General features: G+C 33.0%; 2 long non-coding RNA genes across 2 annotated transcripts; both read left to right on the top strand.

Annotated features, from left to right (window-relative positions):
* Positions 1-325: 325 nt before the first annotated feature.
* On the top strand, positions 326-770 carry LOC142224000 (uncharacterized). The gene is made up of 2 exons (XR_012718994.1): positions 326-512; positions 575-770. It is a non-coding gene; the product is annotated as an uncharacterized LOC142224000 (long non-coding RNA).
* Positions 771-5307: 4537 nt separating this feature from the next.
* On the top strand, positions 5308-5819 carry LOC142223112 (uncharacterized). Its single transcript, XR_012718574.1, has 2 exons — positions 5308-5548; positions 5606-5819. It is a non-coding gene; the product is annotated as an uncharacterized LOC142223112 (long non-coding RNA).
* The last annotated feature ends 19550 nt before the right edge of the window (positions 5820-25369 follow it).

Below are 25369 nucleotides of genomic sequence, written 5' to 3' on the forward strand. Positions count from 1 at the left end.
TCCTCAAAATTAGTAAAATTTCTTAGAAAATGATAATTGCGACTTCCTTTATAATAGAAAGTTTTTCATACATACGAACAACACTTGGCATAGAAAAATATTTTTGTTCATTCGTACTAAGAAGTATGCAATCCTTTCAAAACTTAAGGAAACACACTTGTTAGAATATAGGAAATTTTCCTAAATTTCTATTGTCTACCTGTAATCGATACCTGTCATCGTAATCGATGTGTTTGCGCGTGGGTGTAATCGATATATTTGCGCGTCGGTTGTTTTTTTAGTTGGAATCGCGTTGTTTTGGTATACGGAGAGATTGTAAAAAAATAATATGGTAAAATAATATAATAAATAACAAATAAAATATATAAAATATTTGTTATTTTAAATTAGTGAGAAAATTTTTCGTTTTTTAAATAAATCTATCAATGTTCGTGATAGTGTATAAAGAAAGAAAACACCAGCAGAATAACAACCCTTTCATTTGTCTTCATTTTGGAATCTTCAATTATCAGGTAATATTCAGTGACGCTAACCTTTTGCAACAAAAATGTTTTATGATTTTTTATATTTGTAGGTATTGGAATAGTAAAAGGAGGACAAAATCGTTAGGCAGCAACTTATTAAATGTGAAAAGTACAAGAAGAAGAAAAAGTGCGTTTTACAGTTGATAATATCACACGGAAATTGGAAATAGTGGAATAATAAACTAATATTTCAAAGAGATTCGATGCTGTTGACTCTTAATAAATATATTCAATATAATAATAAAACATGTCTTTTATTGAAGATAAAATTGCTTATAGAAATAAATAAAATTGTATTTAAAAACGAAGGTAAGCAGTTCTAATTATGAAGTAAAAGTTTTACCACAAATGTGTAAGATTTGTCGAAATGAATGAAAAAATTTCAATAAAATCATTCCATATATGAATTCAAATTAGTTAAATGTTTTCATTCTGTAGTATAGTGGTATATAAATATAGGAAAATGTTAACTAATATATGGAATGCATTATTCCTAATTTCTACGAAAATCACATCCTTCAAACAAATAAAAATGTCTTTGGCGCTATACGAAGTTCAACTTTCTTCACAATGAGTTCATTTTAACTTAAAGAAGGGGTCACTTTTTTCTGGGTGTGTATAGGTAATGGAGACATCGAGATAATAGGAGTTTATTTTGCGGATAACCATGAAATAAACGCCCTAGTAAAAGTAAATGGAGATTTAAATAAACCATTTAATTTAGACGTTCCGCTAGTAACAGAAGTTACAGAAGAGAATTTCTATATCCAAGATATTGATGACGAAACCCAAACCCCGAATAAACCAATAATGGATCAAATTCGAATATCTCATCTAAATGAGGAAGAAAAACGGAAACTCCTATCAATAATCAGAAAATACAGCAGTACTTTTTACACTGATGAAACTGACCTCTCATTCACTAATGCCATCAAACATGAGATAAGAACAACCGATAATGTTCCAATTTCTACAAAAACGTATAGATATCCCTACATACATAAGCAAGAAATTCAGAAACAGATAAAAGAAATGCTAGACAAAAAATTATAAGAAATAGTCATTCACCTTATTCAGCACCAGTCTGGATAGTACCGAAAAAGTTAGATGCGAGTGGGAAAAAGAAATGGAGACTCGTTATTGACTACAGAAAATTGAACGAGGTGACTATAGACGATAAATACCCCATTCCCAACATAGATGAAATATTAGAAAAATTGGGACGTTGTCAATACTTTGCCACTTTAGATTTAGCGAAAGGTTTCCACCAAATCGAAATTCACGAAAAAGACTTTCCCAAAACAGCATTTAGTGTAGAAGGCGGTCATTACGAGTTCCTTCGTATGCCCTTTGGCTTAAAGACAGCGCCTGCTACTTTTCAGAGATTAATGAACAACGTATTAGGAGATTTCATCAACAAGATATGTCTAGTATATCTAGATGATATCATTATATTCTCTACTTCGTTACAGGAACATATAGAATCACTAACTAAAATTTTCCAACGACTAAAAGAAGTCAACTTGAAAATTCAGCTTGACAAAAGCGAATTTTTGAAAAGAGAAACCAATTTTCTGGGACATACTGTGACCGAAAACGGTATTAAACCTAATCCGGATAAAATAATATGTGTTCAAAAATTTCCAATTCCTACTACTCCCAAAGAAATTAAACAATTTCTAGGATTAACTGGATTTTATAGAAAATTTATAAAAGATTACTCAAAAATCGCAAGGCCGATGACTAAATATTTAAAAAAGGATTCACGTATTAATCCTGAAGATCAGGAATATAAGGAAAGTTTCGAAACCTTAAAGAGACTATTGGTAAACTCGCCAGTAGTAGCGTATCCCGACTTCAATAAAAAATGTACATTACAAACAGATGCCAGCAACTTCGCACTAGGAGCGGTTCTATCACAAGATGGACATCCTATTTGCTATGCGAATCGTACTCTTAACGACCATGAACAAAATTACAGTACTATCGAAAAGGAATTATTAGACATCGTATGGGCCACACAACAATTAAGACCGTACTTATTCGGTAGACGATTTTTGATCGAAACAGATCATAGACCCCTGACATGGTTATTTTCAATTAAAGAACCTAACTCAAAATTAGTAAGATGGAAGCTAAGATTACAGGAATACGATTATGAAATAAAGTATAAAAAAGGAGTTTTAAACGGTAATGCTGATGCACTCCCAAGAGCAAACATATTAATCAACGAGAACCTAGATATACCAGAAAATCAAGTTATTTCAGAAATACACCTTTAAATTTTTATCGCAGACAAATTGTATTAAATAAAATTACATCTGGATCACTCAAAATATAAACTGAACAAATATTCAAAAACTACAGGAAAATAATATCGGCAAAACATTTTGATGAAGATACTTTAAAGACTTTGGTTAAAAATCATTTTAACCCAGAAAAAGTTAATGCAATTTATATCAACGATGAAAACGTTTTCGAGCAACTACGTGAAGTTATAAACAAATACTTCGGAGACAATGAAAACTTCAAAATTACAAGATGTAAGACAGTCCTACAAGATATCACTGATGAAAATGAACTTTCCGAAAGAATAGAAAGGGAGCATTCTAAAAATAACCACAGAGGAATAAATTAACATTTCGCTCAATTGAACACAAATATATATCACCCAAACTTGAAGTTACGCATTAACAAATTCATCAACAATTGCGACATATGCAACAAGGAAAAATACGATAGAAATCCGAATAAACAGCAGTTCAAAATAACAGAGACTCCCGAAGCCCCAGGAGAAATTATTCACGCTGATGTATTCTATTCTATCAATAAAACTTTATTTAGAAATTTTGATTTTATTCGATCTTTCTTTTATCCAATAGAAAATAATTAATCAAGCTTGAGATCATTTTTTGTATGTATTGGTTTCTTTATTTTTCAATATTTCGCAATTACATTGAATTGCTTCATCAGGAGTCGATCTACAATAAAAGTGGTAATTTTACATGTCATGATTAAAAATTATCAAATCACTTTTATTGTAGATCGACTCCTGATGAAGCAATTCAATGTAATTGCGAAATATTGAAAAATAAAGAAACCAATACATACAAAAAACGATCTCAAGCTTGATTAATTATTTTCTATTGAATAAAACTTTATTTTTAACTTTTATTGACAAGTTTTCCAAACATGCCCAAGCTATTAAAATTAGAAACAGATCTTGGATTGAGTTCAAAATAGCACTCACACAATACATTTCTACAATAGGTAATATCAAGAAACTTATGGTCGATAACGAACTTGGCTTCAAAGCGTTACCACTCTTGACATTCGTAAGGGAACAAGGTATCGATATCCATTATACGTCAAATAATAATCACACTTCCAACTCCGATATCGAAAGACTTCACAACACAATAAACGAGCATATACGAATATTAAAAAATGATCCAAATAAGGACACAGAGTCTTTTGAAGAAAAACTTTATAGAATAATGATATATTATAATAACACAATCCATTCTACTACAGGTAAAAAACCAATTGATTTAAAAAACGGCAAAATAAGTCAAGACGAATACCCCTCAATAAGAGAAAAAATAATCAAAGTAAAAGAAAAAATCATAGAAAAACTTAATAAAAATAGAGAAAATGTTGAAATACAAACCGGTCAAGTCTATATAAAATAATTTCTTGGATCTTTTCCATGCACTATTTGGCAAGATTTGATCAAAATATAATCATCTTCATAAATATATTTGTACTTTTAATTTAGTGTTTTCGTGAAAAAACCGAACATAGTACTCACCTTAAGGTGGGTATTAAGTTCGAGTTTAAGCCTAGTACTAAGATCACGTTTTCGCACGAAAAACTATTATACTCCATATAAAAAACGTTAGCGCGGAATAAATGCGAAATCTTTGTTTTGAGCATTTTCAAACACATACTTATACAACCCTGGATTTTTCGCACGAAAAAATAGGCAGGTATATTATTTCGCATATATAAGTTAACATCCCTGGGCATCCCTTGACACCCTATTTACGGAGATACATGAAGATATTCGTTTTTCGCAAAAACGAACTTAGTACTAGGCATTAGCCGCTAAAATCGTCATTTTTTCACGATTACTTTTCTTTAGTAATCCATTTTAATGCTCTTTACAGACTATCAGTTATTCCGGACGGAATGGCGGTGTTTGTAAAGAATCTTACAATGCGTCGGATCGATACGACTTGTCGGCGATGACTAAATAATCGGTAAATGCGTTATCGATCCCATAAATATGCAGCAGTATCGATTATGCATTCGGACTTAACTTATAGTGTGCACAATATATGGGATATGTTCGACATGAGCACTGTCGTCCGGAATAACTGATAGTCTGTAAAGCTATTAGGCTATTCCCCATCAAGTTGTAATAAAATTTGCAACAAATGTGTACAATTTTATGCCTTTTTTTTACAGATTAAGTTTTCACTTTATGCTTAGTAATAAGTTCGTTTCTGCGAAAAACGGATATCTTCATCTATCTCCGTAAATAGGATTTCAAACCCAGGGATGTAAACTTATTTATGCGAAATAATATGCCTGCCAATTTTTTCGTGCGAAAAATCCAGGGTTGTATAAATATGCCTTTGAAAATGCTCAAAACAAAGATTTCGCATTTATTCCTCGCTAACGTTTTTTGTATGGAGTATAACAGTTTTTCGCGGGAAAACGTGATCTTAGTACTAGGCTTAAAGGTGAGTACTATATATATATATATATATATATATATACCCTGCCAGCATTTCAAAGTTCCATTTCAACCTCATCGTTACCACAGACTCGTAAATGTCACTTCAACCATCATGAAAAGGTACATCAAAAAGTACATGCAAGTAATTTGCCATCCCTACTGTTAAAAAAGCCATTTTTTTTTGTGAAACGCCAAGCGCAACCAGCTTGTTATATTTTAATTAAATAAAAACGAAAATAAAGTTCTGAAAACATAGATTATACGCTTAAAATTGTGAAAGGTATATTGGTGAACAATTTGGTGATTTTCCAAATGGAATAAAGTGATTGTTTTTCAGATATTTTACAGACACGCTGCCTCCATGGAATAAAAACACTGGTTGATAGACGCAGCAACATGTAACTCGCTACTTGTAACTCAACATCATCATTAATGCCAAAAATTATGTTAAATGTAATGTGATAGTAGTATAAATGTTATATTTTTAAGAATTTGTAAATGTTTAATCAAATTAATAAATATCTAAACAAACGTGTTTTACTCGACCACAATGATTCTTTTACAACTATCTTAAAATGCACTTTTTCTGATTGTTTGGAGGGTCCCTTATTGGCGTCGTTCTAAATTGATCTATAAAGGCACCTAATAATTGCACTCATGCGAAACATTTTTGTAGTAACTTGGCGTGGTACAACTTCTCAATAGTGACGGCGCTTTTCCGACGAGTTTTTGATGTCGTATATGATTGTTTTCGACGTAGTGGGGATTCTCAAAAGAGTCCCCAAATTCAAAAAATGTTGGCAGGGTATATATATACATATATATATATATATATATATATATATATATATATATATATATATATATATATATATATATATATATATATATATATATATATATATATATATATATATATATATATATATATATATATATATATATATATATATATATATATATATATATATATATATATATATATATATATATATATATATATATATATATATATATATATATATATATATATATATATATATATATATATATATATATATATATATATAAATAAATTAAACTTCTTTAAATTGAAAAAAAATATTTTTTCCTGCCACAAACTTCCGTTTATGAGCAGAGTTCTTTATTTATGGACGTTTGATACGAAAAAAGCGCTAATTCTTAATGCTACCCTGACTTTATACTATATTCTGCACTCGTGGCTAGTGTTCCTTGTTGTTGGGTGTTGGGTGTCGGTCTTCGGCGCGTTTAGCTGTGTCAGCGTCTGTGGCTTGTTGATGTTATTCGGACAATGCATTGCCTAACCTGGTGGGAAATGCATTGTCAGCTATGCCCCACTTGAGTTGTAATATTGTTTATAAAGCATAAATTAATTCATAGCGTGCTTGGTGTTAACTGGTGTTAACTCCTCCCCTCTTAAATACAATCGTCCCGATTGTCAAAACCGATGAATATTGTAAATGCTTGATGTTTTTAGGTCTCTGGTTGTTGGTTTTATTTCGGTATTATCAACTTCATTTTTTATATTCTCAGCTTGGGGTTTCGTCTCTTGTTGCCTCGCTGTTGGTAAGTTGCGAAACTTCCTCCATATTGCGACTGCAGTTATGGTTATAGTCCAGAATAATGCGAAAATGCTGGCACCAAGTGAAGTAAAATTTTTGTTTTCCAGAGAACTCAGCCATTTCGTGTTTTTAACATGCAGTTCTTTAAGAAATTCGAGGGATATTACTTCTTCTATATTTCTCTCTGATCCTCTTTGTTGCAGGAATGCTGGGAGGGGTTTATTACCAGTGATTTCCTTTGATGAATATTGTTTACCATTTATTTCAATAGTTACGTTACAATGCCTTATCAGAAATGTTCCGTTGAGCGCTATTTGCTCTTCATTTGCAGTGATTGTGCCTTCGTATTTGTTTAGGAATATTATATCCGACCCAACTTCTTCGATTGCTGGTACGTGTTCATTGTTCACCTGAGTGCAGTTCCCTACTCTGTTTCTAAATAACTTAGCTACACAATAATCATCCTTTAATTCTATTAGGTTATCTTCTTTACATATTGTTAAATCATAATATTTTTTACATTGGTTTTTTATTCCGAATAATTGGTTCTGACATTCGAGTATATTATCATGTTCGATCTTATCTATCACATTTCCATATTTTATAGCTTTAAGGCCGGTATGCACCTCTAGCGAAATTTTCGGTAGCAAAAATTTATTTAAGTCTACAACAAAAAAACAGGGCTGTGTACACAAATTTTAAACCAGCTAATCACTTTTAAAAATTGTTAATATATGTTCCAAATATTCCTCAAATAAATTGTTTATTATTTACAGACCTTTTAAAACTTTTACGCACACAATGATTATAATAAATTAAATGTTTGCTGCCAAAATATGCTTTTGACAACCCTGTTATTTTCATTAGAGGTGCGTACCAGCTTACGAAATTGAACGCTACCGAAAATTTCGTTAGCATAAATAGCAATGCATTTCTTATGGGAATGAAATTTTTCGCTAGAGGTGCATACCGGCCTTTAACTAAAAATGTTTTACATGCATCTTTTAGGGTAATGGGTATGCTTAGAATGTACAAAATTTCTTTTTTGTTAGTTAAAATTTTTACTGATGCAAATGATAAAAGTTCTTCTATATTATAGACAGGAATATCATAGATCAAAAGTACTTTATTAATTTCTTCTATTTCTGTTTTTGATAGAATGAATGTATTTACAATGTCGGCCTTTGCCCATTGCATCGCGAATTCTATATTTCTTAATTCTTTTTCTATAAATACTAAGTTTCTTTCAATTTTATTAGCAATACCATCATTCCAACCCTCTTTCTCAGATTTTATTATTTTATTGGAAATATTTGAGATCTCTGCTATTCTGTCTGAAATTAGTCTGTTTATAACAAGTTGTCTATTGTTGTTTTCTAGGATGTTATCCATTTTTTGTTTTAGAATCTCGAAATCATGTCTGTCAGGCGTGCCTGCAATCCATTTCCAGGCACTACCGATAAAATCAATTGATCTTTGTGTCCTATGGGGGTTGAGTCGATTTAACATATCAAATATATCTTTTATCTGCTGACTTATAAACGGACGGAGCGGATGATTAATGGTAACATTATTGTCGAAAAGGTATTTTAAGTCTAGGGTAATATTTCTATATCTTGTCACGTCAATTGAGTGGATAATTTTGAACGTACCGCTTTGCTTGCGAGCCAATCCATTTTGTATCGTCAGTAGCCTGGCGTTCGAATAGTCTAAGATACTGAAGTCTGCCAAAGTTTGTCCAATTAATAACCTGTAAGATTAGTAAAGATTTCAATTACGGATATGACTTTTATGGATAACCCTACCGCTTTCGGTCAGTATCGTAGTGTTACGATTTTCTTTCACGATTTCTTCTGCAAAACGATTGCTCAATTTCGTACCTAACCGCTTGTTTTTCTTAACGTAAACTACCTGTCCGGGAATATAAGTTTTAGCTGGTTGTTTATTCTTATTATGATATTCTAAGTCCTTTGCTTGTTTCCGTTCCAGTCATTGTATGGTGTCCCGTCTAACTTCCTCTATGTCTTGTGGAGAAAAGTCCACCGTTCGTCCAAAATAAAGGTCGACCGGTTTCCTGTTTATCGTGGAATGAACAGTGTGATTATATTCATTCACTGATCTCTCCAGGAGTTCTTCGAAATTCTTAGAAGTTCCGTCACATTTCAGACACCGCATGATCTCAGCTAGAGTTGAGTGAAACGTTCCACTTGACCGTTTATTTCACTCTTATAGGATGGGGTTGTAAAAACTTCTATTCCCATCTCGTCCTTCATCATAAAGAGCAATGATGCGGAGTTTAATGAGGGTTCGTTATCCATAACCACTAACTTTGGTACTCCGTATGCAAACAGTAATTCCCTGAGGGGTTTTCTGATTGACTCGGTCGATCTACCACTCAGTATTCGCACCATAGCGTATTTTGAGAACTTATCTAGCGAGGTTAATATAAGTTTTTTATCGGTTGAAAAAATGTCTAAGTGAATGATGTGGCCGGGATATTTGGGAATTGGAGTCTCGCCCAATCGAGGTTCGTTAGGGTGCCTCTCATATTTACTCTTTTTACAGACTGAACACAACTTAGTGACTCTTTTAATTTTATTAGTCATGCCTGGGAAATAATATTTCTCCAGGATTTGGATTTTGTTTTCCTTATCATTTCGATGTGCCCTGTTGTGAGTTTCGATAATTATATTCTCTTGATCGTTCTCGGATATGATATCCTCCACGATCATTTGAGTAAACCGACATTTATATTGAATGAAATTTTCCGGGTATATTTCTTGAATGAGTCCCATAACGTTTTCAGGCGTCTTAATTCCGTTGATGACTGATGGATTCAAATATCTTTTCAGAATATTGAGTAGTTTCTGTCCAGTATAACGAGGTTCAGTTATAATATGTCTATGAAATCCTGGGAAAATAATCTTAAATTGGTATGATGAGGTTTCGCCCATATTTAAGACAATTTGATTCCTAAACACATTAATAGGGGTTTCTACGCTAGGTATGAGATTCTCGGATGAGATCTCTGCACTGTGCTGCGTAGGTGTCAGTGAATTGACTTGTGTCATTCTTGATAGCGCATCTGCCACTATGTTTTGCTTTCCTGGCTTATATCGCAATTCGTAATTGTACTCCTCTAGAATGCACTTCCATCTCTTCATTTTCGAGTTAGTATTTTTATTACTCAATGCATAAGTCAAGGGTTGATGATCGGTGTAGATAATCACCTTCCTTGTTCCGTATAAGTAATTTTTTAGGGATATCAAGGCCCATATTATGGCCAGCATTTCCCTTTCATTCGTCGCATAAATCTCTTCGGACCTTCCCAACGTTCTAGAGATAAAAGCTATTGGTTTCCCTTTTTGGCTTAGGACCGCTCCTAACGCCACGTTTGATGCGTCGGTCGTTAGTTCGAATTCCTCCTCGAAATTGGGGTACGATAGTAGAACGTCTTGAGATATTAGAGCATTCCGAAGTTCGTTAAACGATTTTACGGCATTTTCATCCAAGGTCACCGGTATTTGGCTAGAAGCATTTTTCGAAATTCGTCCTTCCTCTCCTCTGAGCAATTGTGTTAGAGGTTTTGCTATATCGGCATAGCCTCTTACGAATCGTCTATAGTAGCCGGACAGTCCAAGAAAGAAACGAAGCTCCTTAAGTGTCTTCGGGATGGCGCATTTTGTAATTGCCTCAACCTACTTCGGGTTGGTCCTGATGCCATCCTTTGATACGACGAATCCTAAGAACTCTACCTCATTTCTGAAAAACGAACATTTTTCAAGTTGTATTTTCATATTGGAATCTTCGAGTATTCTGAACACCTCGTCGATGTGTCTAATATGAGATGCTTCGTCCTTGCTGAAAATTATGATATCATCAACGTATACGAAGCAGAATTTCCCAATACAGTTCCTAAGAATATCATCCAGCGTTCGTTGGAATATTGCCGGAGCATTCTTTAAGCCGAACGGTAGCCTGTTGAATTCATATTTACCATTATTTATGGAAAAGGCAGTTTTTTGTTTATCCTGCTCTCTAAGTGGAATCTGGTGGAATCCACTTTTTAAATCTATAACGGTAAAGTACTGGTTTCCTCCCAGGTTGGATAAAACTTCCGTAACCTCGGGAATAGGATACTTATCGGGTATCGTAACGGAATTAAGTTTTCGAAAGTCAACCACGAGTCTGTACTTCCTATTACCAGAGCTATCCTCCTTCTTCGGCACTATCCATATTGGAGAGTTGTAGGGAGATCTCGAGGGCCTTATTATACCATCACGCAAAAGGCGGTTGATCTCTGTCTCGACAACTTCTTTTAAAGCCATTGGGTAGGGGTAACTCTTCGCATAAATAGGTGACTCGTTAGTAGTCCTTATCTCACCTACCACGACGCTGGTGTATGCCAATTTTTCATCTGGGTCCGAAAAGAGATTGCGATGTCGATGAGCAATACTCTGTAACGACCTCTTTTGTGTCTCTGACGCGTGGTCGGCTAGTAGTTGTAAATTATTGACATTTCTGGATATCCGCTGCTTAATAGCGACTTTCTTACCATTTTTCATCACAAAGAAGTCTTCTGCCGTGTGAATGACCACTGACAGTTCCTTCATACTGTCATTACCTAGTATTGCATCGAATGACTTTAAGCCAGGTAATAAGAAAAATTTAATAGGATTTTCGCCGCTACCGAATAGGCTTATGAATGTATGTTCCGAGATTTCTACCTCTCCTCCTACAGAGTGTACATTAAAGGATTCAGTATTTTTCCTCGGATTTTTGACGAGTTCTGGTTTTATATAATTCTTGCTGCTTCCTGTGTCCAATAAAAATTCTAGAATTTTTCCGTTCCTCAGTCTGGCCTGGAAGTAAGGCAGCGAGGAACGCTCTAATCTAAAAAATGGACATCTAAGAAATCGGACGGAATGTCGTCTGGTCCATTGTCTTCGTTTGTCAAATCTGTCTCGTCATAATATTCAGGATACTCGTTTATATTTTCCGTTGGCCCATGCAAATGGTCATCTTCGAGAATTTCATTATCGGTGTTTCCGATATTCACGTGAAAGTTACGTTGGATTTTATTAACCGGCGCTTGCACGGAAGACTGCGCAGGTCTTTTATAAACTTGTTGAGGTCTCATCTGCATGGATGTATCGACATCCATGGGTTCTGGTTGCCTCTGAGCACGTTGGAAGGGATGTCCTGAAAAATTATTTGGTCTAGGGATTTGTGGTCTAGGTTGATAGGATTGGGTCTGATGGTGGTTTCTTTGATTAAAAGAATTGAAAGGAATTACTTGTGGTTTAGGGAACGCATTGGAATTATTCTGTTGGGCTATTGGAGTATTCCTCCAGCGATTTGTTGGAATATTAGCCAGTTCTGGATAGAACTTTCTATTTCCAGGCCCAGCCAATTTTACATCGTCTCTACGCGATCCTTTGTGAGCATATTCTCTTCTAAACGTCATATTGTATAGTTTCATGCATAAATGCAATGCTTGCGGTAGGGATGTCGGCTCCTTTACGCTGAGGAGTTTAGGGAGATCGCCGTTAAGTCCTCGAATAAATGTATCGAGAGCTTTTTCGCGATAGGTGTCCGTCATTGCCTTGAGGCTGTTATTATCTAATTCCAAACAGGATATTTTATCCAAAATCAGAGATAACATCTGATAGACTTCCTGGTAGAATTCAGTAACGCTTTTATGCCCTTGACATAGGACGTTCATCTGATACTCGAGCGTCCCTATGTCCCTTCTGTCCGAATAATGGACCATAAGGCATTTTCGTATTTTATTCCAGTCAAGGGGAGTTCGATACGACTCTAAAGCCGTATCAGCGTCTCCAACGATTTTCGTACGGATAGTGTGAATAATGGCGTAGTACCTGCCGGTTCCTTTGAGTGATGAATAGAGCTCAAGGACCCTTTCTACGGACTTCCTCCAAGAGCTAAATTCTCCTGGTTTCCCAGAGAATTCCCTAATCGATTTAACTATATCTGGCACTCTGTCTAGTTCCTCCAACCTCGAGGATACGCATCCTACAGGTATGTCAGAATCGTCGTCCGTATTGAAATTCTGTCCTGTTATTATACTAGTCACTAACCTGGTAATTTCCTCTCGTTGGCTATCACTGAGCCCTACATTATTCCCTGGATTAGAACGGCTTACAGTTATATTGCCTAGCGTGTTTGTTATCTCCTCGATAGTTTCATTCATCGTGAGCAAAATATTTTTAATAGTTAAAGAGATGTAACAGAAAATTTATTTTTTTATAAGTTTATATGACAATTTTTCTTTTTAATCAATTATATAAAATTTTCGGAAGAATGGATTTATTACTTAATTAATTAATTAATTAATGAATTGTAAATTTTATATTGCAAAAATATCTTGTTATAATCATACAGAATTTGAAATTCTTACATTAGTATTATAATCCTCATATCTGGTGGTGGCTGCTCCGTGATGGCTGCTTCAGGTTGTAAAGATCGTCTTCTTCTCAGATAGCAATTTGAAAAAGCTTTTTTTGTTTGCAATGCTCGAAAGTTTTTTTCTTTTTATTTTATTCACAAAAGTTTCTTCTTCTTCACAAATTATTACTTTGTAAATTTTTCGTTTTGTCTTTTTTTATGTCCGTGTTTGAATTATTTAATTTTCCTTTTTTTAATCTTTCACTTCATAAAATTGTTCTTTTTATTTTGTATTTAAAAAAATGTCTTCACTTATAATTTTGTTAAAATTATTTAGTTTTCCTCTTTTTTTTAGTCTTTCACTTCATAAAATTGTTCTTTTTATTTTGTATTGTTTAGAAAATGTCTTCGCTTAAATTTTTTGTTTTATTTTTACACTAAAACTATTGTGTCGCGAACGCGAGCTTCAGGGGCTGTGCATATCTTCACTCCGTTTTGTACTTAAACTACTAAGGGGCCCTCCTGAAGACTTGACTTATTTTCGTTATCGTGCCCGTCCCTGCTCGGGCGCCAATTAAACTTCTTTAAATTGAAAGTTTTTTAAAAAAAATATTTTTTCCTGCCACAAACTTCCGTTTATGAGCAGAGTTCTTTATTTATGGACGTTTGATACGAAAAAAGCGCTAATTCTTAATGCTACCCTGACTTTATACTATATTCTGCACTCGTGGCTAGTGTTCCTTGTTGTTGGGTGTTGGGTGTCGGTCATCGGCGCGTGTAGCTGTGTCAGCGTCTGTGGCTTGTTGATGTTATTCGGACAATGCATTGCCTAACCTGGTGGGAAATGCATTGTCAGCTATGTCCCACTTGAGTTGTAATATTGTTTATAAAGCATAAATTAATTCATAGCGTGCTTGGTGTTCACTTATATATATATATATATATATATATATATATATATATATATATATATATATATATATATATATATATATATATATATATATATATATATATATATATATATATATATATATATATATATATATATATATATATATATATATATATATATACCTGACTTTATACTATATTCTGCACTCGTGGCTAGTGTTCCTTGTTGTTGGGTGTTGGGTGTCGGTCATCGGCGCGTGTATATATATATATATATATATATATATATATATATATATATATATATATATATATATATACATGGTCGGGAAAATCATTTTTGCAGAGAAAAAACTATTTTTATAGGTTACATATAGACATGTCTAGAACCATTACATGACCATAAAGACCATGTACATTGTTTTCGTGACCATTTTATTTTTTTACTTGTTTGCAGCGAAAATAATTTTATAAAAACATTGAGCAGTTACACACGATTTTCATTTTGAGCATCTGTCGTGTGTTGATTGCTTCTTGGAATGGACGGAGAATACGGAGTTATTGTGTTTTGTGTTAATTTATTTATTCAGAAGTGGCACGTGGTTTTATGTGAACACAAAAAAGGAAAGTGTAATTGAAAAAAATGTACCATATTTTTGTTCTTCATTTTGATATATGGTATCATTTATTTCTATTTGCTGTTACATGATGTCTGCGTTGGTACATTTGATGGGCACGAAGTAAATATGGAGTGATTACTTATTGTTGAAATTTAACAAAAATGGAGTGTGTAATATAACCAAAATGGAAGTGTAATATAACAAACTATGTGAAGTTTGCTTGCACGGCATTATAAATACAAATAAACAATGAATTAATTTATAAATAAATAAAAACAAATAAATAAAGTTAATTTTGTGTTTTCTTTTCTCAAGTGGCGTCCTTTTTTCGACCAAGAAAATTTTTTTCATAAAGATCAAAACATTTTAGGTTGTGGCCATGTTCTTTTAACTGAAAGAAAAACATTTTTGACGAATACCATAACATTTTAGATCGTGCACCCTCACAAAAAATCGCCTCTGTAACATATACTCCCAAACATATTTTGCTTCACGCATATACATTTTTGGGTATTGCCCAACATTTATATGTTTGATCTCTTCCAATATATAATATGTTTGAAAGCATATTGGTCTAAACAATATATGTTTGGGTAGTCTAAGTTCCAAACATTTTGTATTTTTGCATCCAAATTCAATAATGTTGTCTTCCAAAAAACAATATGTTATTATGTGAACATATAATATGTTTGGAAGCATTTTGCACCCAAAAATATTATATGCTTAAAAAAATTCTCCCAAACAATATTGTGCTCAAAATTTTATTTATTTATTTATATATTTACAATCATAATGAATTATGAAAATAAACAGGTAATATAAGTGCTAACAACATAGGTTTTCGACCTGAATGCTCAAAATTTTGTTTCTGCCCAATTGTATATTCCCCCACACCTTTCTCACTTCCACGAGATTTTTTAGTTCTTAGCACCTTTTTCTGTAATACAAACATTGTAGAAGAAATTATTCAATTTTATGATTTTTTATACCCTCCATCATAGGATGGGGGTATATTAACTTTGTCATTCCGTTTGTAACACATCGAAATATTGCTCTAAGACCCCATAAAGTATATATATTCTGGGTCGTGGTGAAATTCTGAGTCGATCTAAGCATGTCCGTCCGTCCGTCCGTCCGTCCGTCCGTCCGTCCGTCCGTCTGTTGAAATCACGCTAACTTCCGAACGAAACAAGCTATCGACTTGAAACTTGGCACAAGTAGTTGTTATCGATGTAGGTCGGATGGTATTGAAAATGGGCCATATCGGTCCACTTTTACGTATAGCCCCCATATAAAGGGACCCTCAGATTTAGCTTGTGGAGCCTCTAACAGAAGCATATTTCATCCGATCGGGCTGAAATTTGGTATATAGTGCTGGTATATGGTCTCTAACAACCATGCAAAAATTGGTCCACATCGGTCCATAATTATATATAGCCCCCATATAAACCGATCCCCAGATTTGGCTTGTGGAGCCTCTAAGAGAAGCATATTTCATCCGATCCGGCTGAAATTTGGTACATGGTGTTGGTAGATGGTCTCTAACAATCATGCAAACATTTGTCCACATCGGTCCATAATTATATATAGCCCCCATATAAACCGATCCCCAGATTTGGCTTGTGGAGCCTCTAAGAGAAGCATATTTCATCCGATCCAGCTGAAATTTGGTACATGGGGTTGGTAGATGGTCTCTAACAATCGTGCAAAAATTGGTCAACATCGGTCCATAATTATATATAGCCCCCATATAAACCGATCCCCAGATTTGGCTTGCGGAGCCTCAAAGAGAAGCAAATTTCATCCGATCCGGCTGAAATTTGGTACATGATGGTGGTATATGGTCTCTAACAACCATGCAGAAATTGGTCCACATCGGTTCATAATTATATATAGACCCCATATAAACCGATCCCCAGATTTGGCTTGCGGAGCCTCAAAGAGAAGCAAATTTCATCCGATCCGGCTGAAATTTGGTACATGATGTTGGTATATGGTCTCTAACAACCATGCAAAAATTGGTCCACATCGGTCCATAATTATATATAGCGCCCATATAAACCGATCTCCTGATTTGGCTTGTGAAGCCTCAAAGAGAAGCAAATTGCATCCGATCCGGCTGAAATTTGGTACATGGTATTGGTATATGGTCTCTAACAACTGTGCAAAAATTGTTCCACATCGGTCCATAATTATATATACCGCCCATATAAACCGATCCCCAGATTTGGGTTGCGGAGCCTCAAAGAGAAGCAAATTTCATCCGATCCGCCTGAAATTTGGTACATGATATTGTTATATGGTCTCTAATAACCATGCAAAAATTGGTCCACATCAGTTCATAATTATATATAGCCCCCATATAAGCCGATCCCCAGATTTGACCTCCGGAGCCTCTTGGAGGAGCAAAATTAATCCGATCCGGTTCAAATTAGGAACGTGGTGTTAGTATATGGTCGCTAACAACCATACAACAATTGGTCCAATCACACAAAAATTGGTCCATATCGGTTCATAATCATGGTTGTCACTAGAACCAAAAATAATCGACCAAAATTTTATTTCTATAGAAAATTTTGTCAAAATTTTATTTCTATAGAAATTTTTGTCAAAATTTTATTCGGTTCAAAATGAAATGTTCATCATCGTCAAAATTTTATTTCTATAGAAAATTTTGTCAAAATTTTATTTCTATAGAAAATTTTGTTCAAATTTTATTCGGTTCATAATCATGGTTTCCGCTCGAGCCAAAAATAATCTACGAAGATTTTATTTCTATAGAAAATTTTGTCAAAAGTTTATTTCTATAGAAAATTTTGTTACAATTTTAGTGCTGTAGAAATTTTTGTCAAAATTTTCTTTCTATAGAAAATTTTGTGAAAATTTTTATTTCTATAGAAAATTTTGTGAAAATTTTATTTCTATAGAAAATTTTATTTCTGTAGAAATTTTTGTCAAAACTTTCTTTCTATAGAAAATTTTGTCAAAATTTTTATTTCTATAGAAAATTTTGTGAAAATTTTATTTCTATAGAAAATTTTGTTAAAATTTTATTTCTGTAGAAAATTTTGTCAACATTTTATGTCTACTTTATCAAACTGAATTATATACGTATTGGATCGATCTTTTTTGATTTAATATATACCACGTATGGACTTACATACAATTTAGAAGATGGTGTTAGGAGGTTTTAAGATACCTTGCCATCGGCAAGCGTTACCGCAACTTAAGTAATTCGATTGTGGATGGCAGTGTTTAGAAGAAGTTTCTACGCAATCCATGATGGAGGGTACATAAGCTTCGGCCTGGCCGAACTTACGGCCGTATATACTTGTTTTATTTTAATTTTGCCTTTTGCCGGACGGGGATTCGAACAGCGAACATATATGTCCCAAACATGTTATGCTAGTTTATGAACATTATATGCTGGCACTCAAAAATATTGTGTTTAAAAATTTGTGTTCCAAACATATAATGTTTATAGCCAAACATATGAAAAACAGTCTTTTTCATCCGTGTATCATATTATTTTGCTCTTCGAATATGATTCTGACAATCATGTTTCTTCTCTGCGTGTATATACAATGTGTCAAATAAAACAGATGGTTAAAATATACAACAATATATGAAATATAAAAAATATATAAAACATATTATAAAAGTATTTTTTTCTGACCATAAAAAAATATTAAAAACAGATCTAAATGTTAAACTGTACAGATATTTTTTGTCCAAATATATGTATAATTGTATATAATAAATATCATTTATTTAGGCCTAAATTAAAAATATTAAAACAAAAATGATTATTGAATGCTCGATTAAACAAAATATATAAAGTTATTTGTTGCTATCATTTTTATATATCTGTTACACATTTTTTTAAACAATTTAACATTCTTAATAGATTTCATAAATTCATCTTCTTAACCGAATTTTTTTATAAATAAATCCCAAAAATAAATAGTTAACAAAAAAATAATAAATACAACAAATAGCAACAATACAAATACATAAGTCATATTTTAAACATTAGATTTAAACAATTACATCAATATTGATAATGTTATATATTTAAATATTGTTAAATCATATTAAAAATTATTAGAAAACAAATCAATATAGTTTATGTAATTAAGTATAAGAAAACTGTTATAAATGTTAGTTGGTTTATATTTTTTATATACTTTTTTTATACTAATTCTGATTTAATAAAAAAATTGTATTAATGTGAAAGTTTATGTGTTTAGTATAAATATTAAAAAGGCTGAAAATTTAACAGTGGGGTAAAGATAGACTTATTCATGTTTGGGGTATTTTCATAAATATGGCATAGAAAATACCATGGATGACTGTGAAGTCATATTTTTTTTCTCTCAGTAGCCTTCATTGCGAAAGGAAGTGATTTAGCGAGTGCGTTCAAATATTTCGAAAAAATTACAGTTGTTTCACTGTTTTTCTTTTCTAAAAACAAAAAAATTGTTAAATATTTATTCGTATATTAACACGATGGCAAGTCCTGCAGTGAATCTTCCAATATGTGCCCAATGCGGTTTAAATATAAAAGATAAACATATTGTTTGTGGAGATTGCAAATCGCATTTTCATTTCTCTCCCTGTTGTTCGCTGCAACAATCGTCGTATGCGAGTATGAACTCAGTGAAAAAAGCGACATGGAAATGTCATAAATGCAGAGAAAGAAAAAACTCAAATACTGCATATGAAGTGGTAATTTCTACATCAGAACAAACTAGTACACAAAAACAAAAACGAAACGAAGAAGATTACAGCGACGTTCAATTTGTTGAAGATTCAACAAAACGTTTTAAAAGCCTCTCCCCACAACCAAACCATAACTCTGTGTTTCTTACACCAACCCAAAAACAAATCAATGTGGAGAACGATCCAATGCAAATAATGGTGCAAAATTTAGCCAGCATCACCACTCAACTTGCATCAATAAATGTACAATTACAAAACCAACAAGGGACACTAACACAAATAAACGAAAACCTTTTAAACTTAAACAGCCAAGTCTCTTAGCTCCAAATGCAAAACAAAGAAAAAGAGAAAAAATAAATGAAATGGAAATAACAATAAACAAATTGGAACAAAAACTCATAAGAAACAAGTAAGTAAAGTCTAAAGTCGGGAGGGGCCGACTATATTATACCCTTCACCACTATTTAGACCAACATTTGTGTTACCATCTGAAGTACTTCAAATCTGCTGGGAGCTATATAAAGGTTTGCATTTCCAGATAAAATACTTATAATGGAGACAATTTTTTGTACTTCTGCAAAATCTCTAGAATTAAAATTGAAATCGGCTAACGCCCTGGAATGAAACACAATGTTAGTAAAAAATATGGGAAATATGAAGCAAGAGAAATTTTAAAGCAATTGTACAAAAGAGCATTTATGATTTATCACGCGATACTTATGTATTCGAGATATAGGACATTTTGAGTAACATTTACAAGTTTTTGCTACACAGCAGTGACGATTTTACAAGGATATTGGTTAGATCTTGCCAAGATATGTGGTCAAGTGTGGATTGTGATATATTATTTGGTCAAGTCGGGCGAAACTCAACCGTTCTGTGGAAAGTCTGGCATTACAGTGTGTAGGATATGACAATGATATGGGGAAATCATCACAGAATTTTGTGTAAAGTGTGGGAATTTGGCTTTATTTGTATAAACCGGAAGAACGAATATATGGAGGTTTTATCTAAATCTGAACCAAATTCGATCAAACTTGACACACTTAAATATCATATTAAATATATTCTCTGTGGAAACTATCCCGTCAGTAGGTGGGTATTAAGTTCGAGTTTAGCCGCTAAAGGTGGGTACTATGTTCGGTTTTCGAGTTGAAAACCACTTTATTTTCGCGATTACTTTTCTTTAAATAACCAAAATTATAATTGATAACAAACTTATTCCTGTAACGTCTTGTCGAAATCTAGAGGAACAAGAAACTGCGCATCAATTGAGTCAATTTATCTGCTTTGTATTGAGCTGTTTTAATAAAGTAACCACGAAAATTTCAACGCGAAAAGCGAACATAGTACTTACCTTAAAAACGTAATTTTTTCACGATTACTTTTCTTTAATAATCCATTTTAAGGAATACAAACTTTGTGAAAATTTGCTTTGGGCTTTTCCCCATCAAGTTATAATAAAATTTGCAACAAATATGTATAATTTCATGCATTTTTCTTACTGATTTAGTTTTCACTTTAGCGATTTAAGCGGCTAAACTCGAACTTAATACTCACCTAATTGGAGGAAAATCCCATTGACAATGGGTCCAAAATATGAAATAGTCTACCATATATTTCCACCCCTGGTGTACATTTTAACCAGATTTGGCACACATAACGATATCATTAAACATACCTCTCGGTCAAAATTTTAAGGAAATCACTGCAAAACTCTGGCTTTTGAGGCCATATAAGTGCAAATTGGACGGAAGATGTATATGGGAGCTATATCTAAATCTGAACCGATTTTAACCAAAGTTGGCACTCATAACTATACCATTAAACGTACCTCTCGTGCAAAATTGAAACTAAATCACGGCAAAACTCTGGCTTTTGAGACCATATAAGTTCAAATCGGACGAAAGATATATATGGGAGCTATATCTAAATCTGAACCGATTTCAGCCAAATTTGGTACACTTACCGATACTATTAAACGTACTCCTTGTGCAAAATTTGAAGCATATCAGGGCAAAAGTCTGGCTTTTGTGGACATATAAGTTCAAATCGGACGAAAGATATATATGGGAGCTATATCTAAATTTGAACCGATTTCAATAAAATTTACCAAGCATTGGTAGAATGTCAATTCTACCCTCTCTGCAAAATTTCACGAAGATCGGTAGTAAACTTTGACCTCTGTGGTCATATGAGTCTAAATCGGACGAAAGATATATATGGGAGCTATATCTAAATCTGAACCGATTTGGCTGATATTTTGCAAGTTTTTCGAGACTCATAAAATATTCGGATGTACGAAATTTGAAGAACATCGGTTGATAAAAACGCCAATTATAACCAGATCGGGTATAAATATACCCGATCTTGGTCTTCCATTTGCGCGCTATGTTGATCTCCGGTTGCTTCAATGTTTTTATAGAGTTATGACATCACATGGTTCTCCTCTTCTCCGCTCCATGTTCAATTTCTGTAGATCGTCGAGGAATCCACAACTTCTCATTCCACGTATTTCATCCATGCATTATGAAAGGTATATATATATATATATATATATATATATATATATATATATATATATATATATATATATATATATATATATATATATATATATATATATATATATATATATATATATATATATATATATATATATATATATATATATATATATATATATATATATATATATATATATATATATATATATATATATATATATATATTTTTTTTTTTTTTTTTATTAGATCTCAAATTGTATTGTGAATTGTATTTTTATTACATTAAAGTTTTATCTTCATGTGCCTTAAGCTTTGCAAAATTCAGTAGTATATTCTAAGTAGAGTGAATAGTTTTATATTTTTCTCTAGCCGTATGCATAATTTTTTTTTTCTTTATTCAGTATTATGAGATGTAATATAGTTTTATTTGGCCTGTTTCGGCTTTTTCTATTACGTTGTTGAATAAATAAATAAATAAATATATATGACAGCTATATCGGGCGAATGCTATATATGGGAGATATATCTAAATCTGAACCGATTTCAACCAAATTTGGCACGCATAGCAACAATGCTAATTCTACTCCCTGTACAAAATTTCAACTAAATCGGAGTTAAAAATTGGTCTCTGTGGACATATGAGTGTAAATCGGGCGAAAGCTATATATGGGAGATATATCTAAATCTGAACCGATTTCAACCAAATTTGGCACGCATAGCTACAATGCTAATTCTACTCCCTGTGCAAAATTTCAACTAAATCGGAGTTAAAAATTGGCCTCTGAGGTCATATGAGTGTAAATCGGGCGAAAGCTATATATGGGAGATATATCCAAATCTGAACCGATTTCAACCAAATTTGGCACGCATAGTAACAATGCTAATTCTACTCCCTGTGCAAAATTTCAACTAAATCGGAGTAAAAATTGGCCTCTGTGGTCATATGAGTGTAAATCGGGCGAAAGGTATATATGGGAGATATATCTAAATCTGAACCGATTTCAACCAAATTTGGCACGCATGGCTACAATGCTAATTCTACTCCCTGTGCAAAATTTCAACTAAATCGGAGTTAAAAATTGGCCTCTGTGGTCATATGAGTGTAAATCGGGCGAAAGCTATATATGGGAGCTATATCTAAATCTGAACTGATTTTGCTGATATTTTGCAAGTTTTTCGAGACTCATAAAATATTCGGATGTACGGAATTTGAGGAAGATCGGTTGATATACACGCCAATTATGACCAGATCGGTGAAAAATATATATGGCAGCTATATCTAAATCTGAACCGATTTTTTCCAAAATCAATAGGGATCGTCTTTGAGCCGAAACAGGACCCTATACCAACTTTTAGGACAATCGGACTAAAACTACGAGCTGTACTTTGCACACAAAAATACATCAACAGACAGACAGACGGACAGACAGACGGACAGACAGACAGACGGACATCGCTAAATCGACTCAGAATTTAATTCTAAGCCGATCCGTATACTAAAAGGTTGGTCTATGATTACTCCTTCTTGGCGTTACATACAAATGCACAAACTTAGTATACCCTGTACCACAGTAGTGGTGAAGGGTATAAAAACATTGAAATAAACAACATCAAAAATGAGAATATAAGCGTGGATGAAATAATAGATAAAATTGCGTACAAAATAAAAGGAAAAAATAAAGTCATAGTTGAATTTTGCCCTCTTCGCAAAAAGAGAGAATTGATGAGTAAGACAAACAAACGAAGAGTTGACGCGATCGACATAAATAAAGAGAAAAACAAGTAAGTAAAGTAGAAAGTCGGGCGGGCCCGACTATATCATACCCTAAACCACCATTACAGAATTAGTAATCATAAGAATTTGTGGGGTAACATATAGGTCTGGGAGATAAACCGCAGTTGCATATTTAAGAAAATTAAGGGGTACATGTCTATGGGTGCTTTGTGTCAATCTGAATATAGCTCATAGTCAACGTTGCCACGGAAAATGTTCGGTTTACCCTACAAGGACAAAAAAAGTTCCCTACTTTCCCATACATTCCCAAACAATTTTCCCTACTATATTTTTCGTTAAATTTAAAAAATTTTACAAAACAAAAATGGTTGTAAGTACTTTATTATCTTAAAAAATGAATATGCAACGTATATAACTTAGAATACAAATTTGTATTACCACCACGGATGCCACAGTTGGTAGAATTCTACCCAAATTAGTAATCTTTTTTGTTAAATCTCTATAAAAATAAAATTTTGGAAAAAGTTTCTATAAACAAATTTTTGTGAGAAATTTTTCTATATAAATAAAATTTTGACAATAAATTCTATAGAGATAAAATTTTGAGAAAAATACCACAGAAATAAAATTTTGAGAAAAATTTTTATAGAAATGAAAAAAATTTCTATAGAAGTACAATAGAAATAAAATGTTGACAAAATTCACTACAGGAATAAAGTTTACCACACATTGTTAAAGATCAAGCCTTGCCGGCTTCTAATTTCCTTCTCTAGAGCCACCAAAATGTAAAAATTATTACAAATTGTGTTGAGTGAAAATGTCCTACATTGTGGCCCTACGTCCCTATAAGACGCTAAATATTAGAAAAACCCTAAATATAGGGAATTTCCTCTACTTCTAGCAGCACTGGCTGTGTTGATATTGCGCCTACCGAGTTAGTATGCCACTAATATTGAGCCTATTATTAAAAAAGAGAAAATCGTTAAATTAGTGTGGGTAATAAATACAAATTTGTAAAAATCGAGCAATATTCTTATGTAAGAGCTACAAGTACGTACACGCAAAAAAATAATTCTTTCCTCCCAAGCGAAATTTTAGACAAACAAAGTTCATTTCTCATTTGCTTTTCGCTGCAAGGAAGTGTATTTGGGAGAAAAGTATACACTTTTTGTGATAAACGTTTAGTCTTTTCCAGGATGTAAAAACAATTTCATAAGGACAAACTCAAAAAAAAAAACATCATTTTCTTGCTAATTGCATTTTCCCTCACATCTTTCTCACATCCACGATGTTTTTTAGTTCTTAACACCTTTTCCTGTAATACCAACAATGTAGAAGAAATTATACGATTTTATAAATTTTTAAATTTTTTTTACCTTTCGCCTGGACGGAGAATCGAACCGCGGACCATGCACTTTGTTAGCCAACACACTAACCACTGAGCTATGTACCTGTTATGGTCATCAATAGATAAATATCCATATGAGTTATATTTATATAGCATAGCTTGCGGCGCCCACGAACCGAATAAACAAAGTTTATTTAACAGAAACAAACATTTAGTTTGGCACCGTGGTGCAGTGGTTGCTACGTCTGACTTGCACGCCAAGGGTCGTGGGTTCGATCCCTGCT

The sequence above is a fragment of the Haematobia irritans genome, chromosome 2 (genome assembly GCF_050003625.1).
Source record: "Haematobia irritans isolate KBUSLIRL chromosome 2, ASM5000362v1, whole genome shotgun sequence".
NCBI classification, from domain to species: Eukaryota; Metazoa; Arthropoda; class Insecta; order Diptera; family Muscidae; genus Haematobia; species Haematobia irritans.